This window comes from Lagenorhynchus albirostris, chromosome 1, assembly GCF_949774975.1.
Source record: "Lagenorhynchus albirostris chromosome 1, mLagAlb1.1, whole genome shotgun sequence".
In the NCBI taxonomy this organism is placed as follows: Eukaryota; Metazoa; Chordata; class Mammalia; order Artiodactyla; family Delphinidae; genus Lagenorhynchus; species Lagenorhynchus albirostris.
In genome coordinates, this window is record NC_083095.1 from 17,502,211 (window position 1) to 17,514,810 (window position 12,600).

General features: G+C 38.8%; 1 pseudogene; it reads left to right on the forward strand.

The window, feature by feature from the left end:
• The first annotated feature begins 8,401 nt into the window (after positions 1-8,401).
• On the forward strand, positions 8,402-12,340 carry LOC132527678 (fascin-like; annotated as a pseudogene).
• The last annotated feature ends 260 nt before the right edge of the window (positions 12,341-12,600 follow it).

Sequence of the window (12,600 nt, forward strand, 5' to 3'; positions counted from 1 at the left end):
TCTTATAAGTCTGGCCTAGTGGTGATGGATTACCTTAGCTCTTTCTTATCTGAGAAAGTTTTAATTTCTCTTTCATTTCTGAAGGATAGTTTTGTCAGATATACTATTCTTGATTGGCAGATTCTTTTCAGCACTTTGAATACATCCTCTTATTCCCTTCTGGCCTGAAAAGTTTCTTCTGAGAAATCCACTGATAGTCCTATGATGATTCTGTTGTCTATAGCAAGACACTCTATTTCCTGCATTCAAAATTCTCTCTGTTTTTTATTTTGACACTTTGATTACAATGGATCCTCATGTGGACATCTTCAGTTTTCTCTTATTTGGAAATGTTGGGCCTCTTGAAACTGGACAGCTATTTCCTTCCCCAGATTTAAGAAATTTCAACCATTATTTTAAAACATAACCTTTTTGTCTTCTAGAATTACCATAATGCGTATATTGCTCTGTTTGATGGTTTCCCATAAGTCCTTTAAATTCAATCTTTTATTTATTTATTTCTGTTTTGTTAGTCTGACTGGTAATTTCAAATAACCCATCTTTGAATTCAAAAGTTCTTTTCTGCTTAATCAAGGCTATTTTTGAACCTCTCTAGTGAATTTTTCAGTTCAGTTATTGTATTCTTCAGCCCAAATTTTCTGTTTATTTTTAATATATTTTCTCTCTTTGTCAAAATGCTGATTTTGTTCCTTCTTCATTTTCTGAACCACCTTTAAGATGGTTATTTTGAATTCTTTGTCAAGTAGTTCATATCTCTATTTCTTTAGCATTGATTTCTGGAGGTTTATTTTGTTCCTTGTTTGGACCATGCTTTCCTATTTCTTTTTGTTCCTTGAATCTTTATGTGGGTGTCTGTGAATTTGATAAAAGAGCCACCTTTTCTTGTCTTTACAGACTGGCTTCATACAGAGAAGGACCTTCACCAATCACCCTGGCGAGAGATTCTGGGGGCCCCTCCAGCATTTTCTGTGGATATGTCTTCTCTGGACTTGTGCATGTAAATTCCTAGAGGGATGTCCCAGTTTTACTTTTCAGACATTTGTAATCTCTTGCGCCCTCTGGTGCCTGTCTCCTGTCAGTGCTTCAAGGTAGGCAATACAGAGACCAGTCCCTCAGGAAACCCCTCAAAAAGCTAGAAAATTGGATGGGTGCTCCATTTCTTACTTTCCTCAGGGAGAAACTTGAATTTGGTAGTTTTCACCTGTTTATTTTGCACTGAGCTTGGGGCAGAGGCCACAGCCATTAGTAAATACTAGTTACTATTATCAACTTTTTTCTTAGCAGGAGGTTCCTCTAAAAATTGAAAGTAGAGCTACCATACAATCCAGCAATCCCACTTCTGGGTATATCCAAAGGAAATGAAAACAGGATATCAAAGGGATATCTGCGTCTCCATGTTTTTTGCAGCATTATTTGCAAAAACCAAGATAAAGAAATAATCTAAGTGTCCATCCAAAGATGAACGAGTAAGGAAAATGTAATGTGTATATATAATATATGAGATAGAATATATCATGTACATTATATTACATATATGGAATACTATTCAGCCTTTACAAAAGAAGGAAATCCTGCCATTTGTGACAGCATGGGTGGACCTTGAGGGCATTAGACGAAGTGAGATAAACCAGACAAAGAAAAACAAATTCTGAATGGAACTGCTTATAAGTGGTATCTTGAAAAAAAAGTCAAACTCAAAAACAGAGAATAAAAGAGTGGTTTCCAGGAGTTGGGGGTGAGGGAAACTTTCACCTATAAAATTAATAAGATCTGAGAATCTAATATAAAATGGTGACTATAGTTGATAACACTGTATTGTGTATTGAAATTTGCTGAGAGAGTAGAACTTAAATGTTCTCAACAAAAATATTAAAAATAAATTAATAAACATATGCGAGGTTATGGCTTCTGTACTAAAAATAACTATATGGGGGAATCATTTCATAATGTACACATATATTAAATCACCCCAATATACAGTTTAAATACCTTTCAATTGTACATATCAATTATACCACAGTGAAGCTGAATTATTTTTAAAAGTCAGAGATCATAGAATCAGATAAAACTTTTTTAAAAGAAAGATCCAGGCCTTCCCTGGTGGTACAGTGGTTGGGGGTCCGCCTGCCGATGCGGGGGAAGTAGGTTCGTGCCCCGGTCCGGGAGGATCCCACATGTCGCGGAGCAGCTGGGCCCGTGGGCCGTGGCCGCTGAGCCTGCGCGTCCGGGGCCTGTGCTCCACGGTGGGACAGGCCACAGCGGTGAGAGGAAAGATCCAACTATATGCTGTCTACCAGATACCCATATTGTATATAACGACAAAGACAGGTTAAAGCCAAAAGAATGGAAAATTATATACCATGCAAACACTTACCAAAAGAAAGTTTGAGTGTCTATATTTTTATCAGAAAATATAGGCATTAGAAAAAGAGCTATTAACAGTGATAAAGAGGCTTGTTACATGGTGATTAAGGGAATCAGTTATCAAGATAAAATAGTAATCCTAAATATTTGTGGACCTTCCAAATAAATGAAACAACAACAAATAGAACTGAGAGGTGAAACAGACAAACGGAACAATTATATTCGGAGGCTTCAAAACTCTTCTATCACTGATAGAGCACTAAATCAGTAAGGACACAGATGACCTGAAAGTACTATCAATCAGCTGAACCCATTGATATTTATAGAATATTTCATTCATGTGCAGCAGAATACATTCTTTTCAAATGTCCATAAGGTGGACACACAGACCATATTCTGCTTAACGAAGCATACATTGTAGGTCTAAAAGTTTAAAATAATTGAAATTATTCAAATGCATTTTCTACCATACTGGAATTATTCAAATGCATTTTCTACCATACTGGAATTAAATGAGAAATATGTGACACAGAGAAAGAGAGAGAGACTGCTATGACCTACTGATAAATAATATGATAGAGACAATAAATTGATTGGAGTTCACAGAAACGTGTGAATTATGAGGGTTGAAGCTGTTGAAAAAGGATCTTGAGGAAATAAGATTTAATCTGATCTTGTTAAATTTGCATATTTTGCATGAAATGCAAAGGGGGTGATTACCAAGAAAGGTGATGGAACACTTTAAGAGTTGGGCAAGAGAATGGTGCTCAATTGGCCTATTACTTTCAAGCTAAGAGCAACAAATTTAACCCAGTATGGATATCTTACAGTACATCTCCTCAACACTTATATTTTAACCTTCAAGTTGTAAACTGATAACCCAAAGAAGACCTAATGCCTAAATGGTCTTAACCTTCAGCTTTCAGAGACAAAAAATTAAATAAAAATGATTTAAAGAAAATTAAAACTTTAATAAATTAAATAAAATGTAATTAGTTGCCAATATTTTAAACCTGGAATATTTTACATTAAAAATCCATATCTTTTCAGTTTTTCTATTAAAATTTAAAAAATCTGTTTTTGCCAACCCATCATTCTAACATGGCAACAATTATATGGAATTGAACATCAGAAGCTACTTTCTCAGACTGATTACACAAGTCCTTTACATATATTCTTTATGAATAGTCCTTTTCTATATTCCAACATCTAGCTGGTTTGCCTTTAGAAATTTCCTTAGCCATAAAGATATTTGAGATTTTAACCTCTATTCTCAACAGGTCAGAACATTCTGTTCTGAATACAAACATTGATGACTTATCCCTTTGCTCATGCAATTTGGTTCTTGGAGTTTCTTTCCCTTCTCTCTCTAGGGTGAACTTATTCTAGTCATCAAAGACCCAGTTAAAAGGCTTTGTCTTCTGTGACTAACTTTAATGCTCATGCAAAATAAAATATCTCTTTCTTTGTGTTTTATAACACTTTCTACATTTTTTCATTAGAGCCATGACCACAATAGCTGTTCACACACCTCTCTCCCATGCTGTGTAATATAAAATCTATCAGATTAGGATTTACTTGTATGATCCTTCTATTCCAAAATCAACACCCTGCTTGGTACATGGTAGGCACTTTGAATCTCAGTCTATGCCAAGAGAGGCCATGTGTGATCCTGGATTTTAGGGGTTAAAAAGTCAGGGGATGAGAATTCTCATTTCTGGGGCCAACCCAGGGTATAATTTGGTATGTACTGATAATGGCTGTGGCTTGTGCAGAGTTGGAGAACGGCACCAACACGTGTAGCATAATGGGATTTGATACTATAGCAAGGTTATCAGCATCCTGTCTCAGATATCAGGAAGTGTCTCGACTAGAAGCTACAGAGACTACAGGGCCAGCAAATCAACTGTTATGACTGACTCACTACTGAAGTCAGGGCCCTGTTTCTGGTAACATCTTCCCCTAGGACAAATAAGAGAAGAAAAAAGTGGTAGATGCTACACAAAAGGAGAGAGAACGTTTTCCTATGCACACATACGGACAAACCCTGGGGATATCCATAAATAAAGGCTTATCCATAATATGGATAAAGGATATCCATAAATAAACAGCTGCTTCTACACAGCAGGTGAGAGGGGAACCACATAAAGACTATATGCATTGTTACTGTGCCATAAATACATGTGTAGATATAATACAAACAATAGGCAAATATTCACATGTATATTTATATATATGCATATGTACACAAAAATGTATGTATGTGTGTATGTCTATAGTTATTTTGTTAGTTAGTTAAAAATTTTCCAGTGTGGAAAGAAAATATATACAGCATGAGCAGGACACTTCTGTAGGAAAAGTGCAGAAGTTTGAGTGTTATTTCCTACTGTGGAAGACAAGATGCCATCATGAATATAAGAGACAGTTTCACAGATACTCACTAGAGAAAGGATTGTTGTTTTAACAGTAGTTTTTCAGTCATATATAACACATCTTAATTTATATCAAGATGTCATATAAATGGAAGAATCTGTCTCTAGAAGTTTGTAAAGAAACTTCTCGTCTGTAAACCAACAATTGTGATTTCTTCAAAGTACAGAAAAAAGTTTCTCAGGTTAAAAAAGAAACTTTCAGGCATTTTAATTTAGTTAATATTCAGTAAGCTAAATAACAGCAGGTGAGAGGAAAGCCACATAATTTTATATTTAAATATAAATATAAATTTTATATTTATATTAGGAGAAATCAAAGTAAAAAATCCATGAAATTAAAAAGCAAAATTAAAGTGGAACAATTTTATATATATATATATAATTTATATGTATATGTTTGTATAGATATATATGCATTATATTTATGAAGATGCAGATGAAAGGATCTGATTGTGAGGGTATTGTTAAATATATAAAAGATAATGGGGAACTCTATAAGAAAAGATTTCTGAGGATGTATGAGGGAATGGCCTCCAATACATATGCTTCAGCAGAGGAAGGCAGGACAAAATAGAGGCAGGTGTAAGTAGTTTTTTATGCATGGAAGTGGGAAATTGAGGAAGAGATCATCATGTTTTCTCTGTGAAGTAAGAGATAAAATGGTTTGTCTGTGGAAGTCTGGGAAGCATTGCTGAGTTCCAGTTTTGAAAAATGTGGGAAAGAACCAACACTTTCAGTACAGTAAAGAAATCATCAGGAAGAAACTTGGAGTAAGATTTACTGCAATTTTTTATGACTGGAAAGGGATGCTGATAACAGAACTGAGATGCCTAAAGGATCATATGAATTTAGAAAGGCGATGAATTGCAACTTTCACTGAGGCCCAGAAACAACCATAGCTAGGAAAGCAGGTTGTAATCCAAGAGAGTGATACCTGAATTTGTGATTACATAGTAGAAATAATCTACATTTAAATAAAATTCAGAATGTGAGAAAGAGGGGGCTAAGGAAAAAGTCTTAGAGATGAGGACATTAAGGTTAGAGAGTCCATGGTTACACACTGGTATTACCAAGGATGATAAAGGCAGGATTTGGGTGGAGAAAGGTTAATGAGACAGTCACCAAAAGCTTTGGTAAACATCAGGGAGTGTACTAGATGTTTCTGTTGATGATGGCAATAACAAAGTGCTGAGAAATGTATAGTGAAGTGTCATGGATCTCAAATGAGTTGAAGGGTGTGGGTGTGCGTGTGTGCGCTAGTTCTACAAGAGAGTAGAGGACTTATTACTAGCATTACTACAGGAGAGTATAGAGTACAGTAATACTACTTCACCATCCAGGGGTACAGGTGTGGGAAAATAAGCAGCTAGCGTTTAAGGGGGCAGGTTAAAGTGGTATCTTCTGCTGAGAGTCAAGTTTCACTTATGGCAAAGAAATGAAGACGCTAATGATAGGGCTTTTTTGATGATTCCAGATTGATAGTTTTAGAGATTATGGTGGGAAAGTTTTGGAGGTAAAGGTGTGGTAGAGAGCTGAGTCCAGGAAACACTGGGGAGAACAATGTACAGTACAGGATAAAAAAACACTAAGCCTTGCACATGAGCCATTGACCAATTTAAACAGAAAAGAGACCAATGATGAATGGAGAACCCCTTTGAGCATGGTGTTATTAAGTGTAGGGACCTGATAGTTTGACTTTTTCAACAGGAATGACTATAGTCCCAATAGGTTCCAACTCTGTCTATATGACATACATTTGGGATGAAGGTGGTTAGAGAAACCACCACCATAATAAATTAATACATTGCCATTTTATTTATATATTAGCCCTCCCTAAGTCTTTTTAGTGTGAATCATTGTAAGAGCATAATAAGTTTTATTATATTAATACCATTGATTTTCTGCATCTGCAAATCTAATGTCCGGTCTTTAAATCAGTATCTTTTCATCAAGGTCATTACATTTATAGGAGGCAGAGACTTGCAGCCAGAGAGTCTACTTTGGGAAAAAATTACATTATCATACCTTTTCAAGCAAAACACATATGAACACAAATTTTTATCATATATGAAGAAAAAAATCAACCCATTAATCAGTATCACAATGAGACAGGCTATCCCCACTCTTGACCAAGAGCTTATATCTTAATTTTCTGAACTGTTAAAAAACATTCATACAATTGCCTATCTTTCACACAACTATATATCCTGCCAACTATCATTAATCTTTCTAAAGTAGAACTCAATTATAAGAGACCTTTGGAAAATGGGGGAAAAATGTGACTACTTGATTTCTTTGACTGCTCCTTTTGTTCACTATGCCAACATGCATTTTTCTAGACTGCTTTCTATATACTAGAAATCGTGTTAGGTCAAACCTCTGACCTTGAAGAGTTCATGAGTTTATGGTGTTCAATTCCCTCAACCTTCTGGCGATCCTACAGTTGACACACTTCAGTTTCTGATTTCATGTTGAATATTGATTTTCCAACATTTTCAACAAAGAAAGGTCATCCTAGCAAAAGATCCTTTACTTTAGTAACAATTTAAAATTTTTTTTCAAACACAAATGCTAAAACCCATGGCCTTCATTCAAATAAGCTTTCATTTAAACAGATTTTCTTCTTTTCTCAGACTTGAATTTAGCTTGTGACTTGACAGTTGAACAGCTGTTGACTTAAATTTCCATAAGACTGTATGTTTTGAAAAAGAAGATTAAAATACCTCACTTTTCTATTCAGGTCCAACAAAAACAAGGGCAGTTAAACCTAAACTATTTGGCTAAGAGAAAGGAGATAGAATTCTTTTCTTTTTCATTGTATCCTTTCATATCACTCCTCCATATCCCCTCAACCAGGATACACACACACACACACAAAGATACCTCCTGTTCTTAAAAGGAGCCCAAACTTGATTTTTCATGGAGGTTTGTAGAAACACATGTAATGAAAATAGTACTGTTTATTTGACATCAAAGACCTTCTATTTCTGTCTTTCTTTGTCAGCAGCTTTTAAAGCAATCTTGATAGCTGGCTTTATTGGATAAAATAGTAAAACCTCCACAAAAGAAAGAAAAAAAAATAGAAATACTCAGGCACTTTAATTAAAACTTTGGAATAGAGATCCAGGATATTTTAGGTTAAATTCAGACACTCTAGCAGAACTTGTATGTACACATTCTTATTTGAACCACTCATTCGGTGCTCTTTCCTTTGTTTAAGCCTGGTGTTAATTCAAGTGGAAGAGTCGGAAGACTTTGCCTTCAGTATTTTTAAATAAAATAACCCTCTTGAAATGTATGTAACATTATAAAATCAGTGAATGCTACTTTTTTGGTAATCTGTTGAAAGGGAAATAATAAAAGTGGGTAAGACCCTTTTCTCTGATTTCACTGTATATGTAACCACGGTCCCCCCCATTCTGTTTTCATGTAGATGCAAAACAAAAAACAAGTGTACAGTTATCTTGGATCTTAAACTAGAGAAGAATTCATGTAGTTATTTAAGGTTAATGAGCTACATCAACAGTATCAGTCTGGCCAACTATGTAGCAGGCTTAATCAAGCAAAGCTGAGTCAGGTGCAATATTGAGTTCGGTAGGGCACACATGAAGGTTCAGGTAAGTTAACTGAACCATAGGGAGCTGCCATTTAAAAACTAGGTCTTCAGGGCTTCCCTGGTGGCGCAGTTGTTGCGAGTCCGCCTGCCGATGCAGGGCACACAGGTTCGTGCCCCGGTCCAGGAAGATCCCACATGCCGCGGAGCGGCTGGGCCCGTGAGCCATGGCCACTGAGCCTGCACGTCCGGAGCCTGTGCTCCACAACGGGAGAGGCCACAGCAGTGAGAGGCCCGCATACCACAAAAATAAATAAATAAATAAAATAAAATAATAGAACTTCAAAGTTCTATACATATTTTATTAGATTTCACATTGTAAAAACATCCCATATGTAAAATAGTGTTACATGTTCTCCAGAAAAAAAGCATTTAATGAACGTGAATTTTTATTAAACAATTTGGAATACAATTCTGATCATCAATATGACTGAAATTCTATGAGAATCCATCCACTCACTCAGCCAGTGTTTATTGAGCACTTGCTGGCTTCATTCAGCAAACATTCTTTGAGCACCTTCTCTGTGACAAACATATTTGTAGATATTGTGGACACAAGAATGAAATGTCATGTCTCAGGTCTCAACAATACAGAGATGAATGACAGATTGCTTCTTCCTTTAAAGAGGTGTTGACAACTCCGAGAGAAGCAGGCATAACTAATTCTATGTCACAATAACATATAAAATAGGAATTAATAAAAAGGTTGTTAGTGCTAAGATAGAAATCAATTAATTGAGTAGGGGAAGGATCAGGGAAGTTTTCCCAGCAGATTGATAATGGTCCACTAAGGACGAGGAGACATTCCCTAGGTATTGCAAAAGAAGGAGGAGTTCTCAAATCTATGAACGCTAAGGAAGATTTTATTTAGTTTCGACATATTTTTATTTGATCTGTTTTTTCACTTATTGTATACATACATTTCTATATAAACTTATTGCCCTAAACCTCATCATTTCAATAGCCATATTGCATTTTAATGCATGAATAAAGCACAGATTAATAAACTGTTCACTTACTATTAGGTATCTGGTTGTTTCTAGTGTTTCATTAAATTGCCAGATATTTCAGAAAAAAATAAATTTTGAGAAATGGAAGTACATTCACAGGATTGACCCTATAGTTTTACAGATGTTAAGAGTTTCAAGATTTATCTCTGAGGAAACTGCAACAATTTATTTTAAATACTACCAGTGATATTTAAGTACACTTGATTTCCCAGAGTTTAAACAATTTTTTCTAGATCAACCATTAAATTTCAGCTTTACCAGGGCAAAGATTATTTCATTCATTAATATATACCTAGGACTTAGCATAGTGCCTGATATAAACACTCAGTAATGAGCTGCTAAATGGATGAATAAATGAATGAATGGGTGGACACCACCATCTTAACTTACCTCTGTTGATTTAGTAGGTGTGTTTCAGCATCATAGAGTTTGCTTATATTCACATGTTAATTTATTATTTTATCATCATATACTATCCACCAAGTACTACATTAATGTTATAGGTTTATGCTGCACAGTCTGGTTCTTAACCAGTAGACATACTACCTATTCTTCCCAGCTAAAGCATGCCAGTCTGTTATTTGCACAACTCCAGGGATTGGTAATGACTATCTAAGCCTACTTTCTTCTTTGTCAGATATCTGCTTTTTCGTCCAGCAGTGGCCATATCACCCATTTCTTACTATTGAGACTAAGCTAAAGTTTTCTGAAAAAAGCTTCTTGGAATTATTTTTCTTCTTTTTTTGGAAAAAAAAAAAAAAGAAAGAAAACCACCTGAGGAAAAACCCATTTTTATCAGCATCTCCCATGATGATTTACTTTGAATACAGCCATGATGTCTGGAGGTGTTGCAGCCATCTGGAAACCACATTTCAATATGCCTACAGTAAAAAAAGTAACCAGCTTCAGACAACAGAGTAGAAGAATGTCCTTGGTAAAATTATTGAGTTGTATCAACTCTACATTGCCCATCTCCGGACTTCCTTTTATTTAAGATAATTAAACACCGCTATTGCTTAAGTCACTCTGGGTGGGGTTTTCTATTATTTGCATCTGAAAATATTCCTGGCACAATTTTACTATGGAACTTTATGAAGGATATACTTAAACCATCCATCATAGCTTTAACGTTCTCATTTTTCTCATCACTGATCAAACTTCTTTTGATTTGGAATAAATATTACATTGTGTTTTTCTTTAATTTGACAAGTTGATTCTATTTAGGTATATCCCTTGCAGTTTATTTCAGCTTGTGGAATGAAGGAAGAGATTAATTAATTAATATTTAAACTCAGATTTAAAGCCCATGAAAACATACTGACTCATATTTCTGTACTCCTTTTTGATCATTGTTGGAATTTATGTAGTCAATTTTTAGCTTTCTTTCCACTGGACATTTTTATTCTTTTTAGATTATGTCAAAAAATTGTGGTGATTGTAGAGCGCTGCTGAGGGTGCGCGCATGGCCAAGGTAGCTGACAAAGGAGCAGGGGGCCGCCGCAGGAACCTGCCACCGACCTCCCTGGCTGCACGGGCCTCGGGTTCGCGGCCACTTTGACTGCCAACTGCACGGCCGAGGCCCCGCAGATCGAGGTCGGTCTCATTAATTGCAGCAACAAGCACCTGACGGCCGAGACGTTCGGGTCCAAGGTGAACCAGTGGGCCAGCAGCCTGAAGAAGATGCAGATGCAGATGCTGGTGCAGCTGCCCGATGAGTTGGGCAGCGGGCAGCTATCTGGCGGCAGAGAAGGATGGCAACGTAACCTGTGAACACGAGGTGCCCAGCACTTTTCCATCGTGGTGCATGACGACGACGGCTGCAGGTCTCTTTAGTCCGAAGGACACCGGCTCTACTTTGGCGGCACTGAGGACCGCCTGTCGCGCTTCGCTCGGACTGCTTCGCCGGCTGAGAAGTGGAGCGTGCACATCGCCACGTACCCACAGGCCAACATCTGCAGCGTGGCCCGCAAGAGTTACGCGCACCTGAGCGCGCGGCCGGTGGACAAGATCGCAGTGGACCACGACGTGCCCTGGGGCGTCAACTAGCTCATCACGCTGGCCTTCCAGGACCAGCGCTACAACTGGGACCCCGAGCCCGCCACCAGCTACACGCTCGAGTTCTGCTCCGGCAAGGTGGCTTTCCGCCACTGCGAAGCACCATCGGGGCAAGGGCACCAAAGTGGGGAAGGACGAGCTCTTCACCCTGGAGCAGAGCTGCGCCCAGGTCATGCTACAGGGGGCCAACTAGAGGAACATGTCCACGAGCCAGGCTATGGACCTGCCGGCCAATCAGGACAAAGAGACCAACCAACAGATTTTCCAGCTGGAGATCGACCGCTATACCAAAAAGCGCGCCAACCGCACCCACTCGGGCAAGTACTGGTTGCTGACAGCCACCGGGGGTGTGCAGTCCACCTCCTCCACCAAGGACACCGGCTGCTACTTTGACATCGAGTGGCATGATCAGAGGATTATACTGCGTGCCTCCAATGGCAAGTTTGTGACAGCCAAGAAGAATGGCCACCTGGCTGCCTTGGTGGAGACAGCAGGGGACTCGGAGCTCTTCTTCATGAAACTGATCAACAGCCTCATGATCGTGTTCCGCAGGGACCACGGCTTCATTGGCTGCCGCAAGGTCACGGGTATCCTGGATGCCAACTGCTCCAGCTAAGACGTCTTCCCGCTGGAGTTTGGAGACGGCGCCTACAACATCAAAGACTCCACGGGCAAGTACTTGATGGTGGGCAACGCCTCCTGGGTCACCAGGAGCAGCAACACCCCTGTGGACTTCCTCTTCGAGTTCTGCGACAACAAGTTGGTCATCAAGGTGGGCAGGCACTACCTGAAGGAGAGCCACGCGGGGGCCCTGAGGGCCTGCGCTGACACCTTCGACCACATCACACACACTGTGGGAGTACTAGGCCCCGCCTCCTGCCTCCCCTTCTCCTCCCTGCCCAGACCCCTCCTGTTCACTGTTCTCCAGGTGGGCTCCGCTGCGGCCAGAGCCCCTTACCTTTCAAACTGGAAACCCAGAGAAAACAGTGCCCTCACCTGTTGTCCCATGTGGCCTCCCCCCGGGCCGGTCAGTGGCTCTGACCCGGTCCTTGGAGGGATTTCAGTTCCCTCTGCCCTCTCTTCTCTGCCCTGAGAGGGGCTAGAACTTCTTTCTTCTGACCTCAGA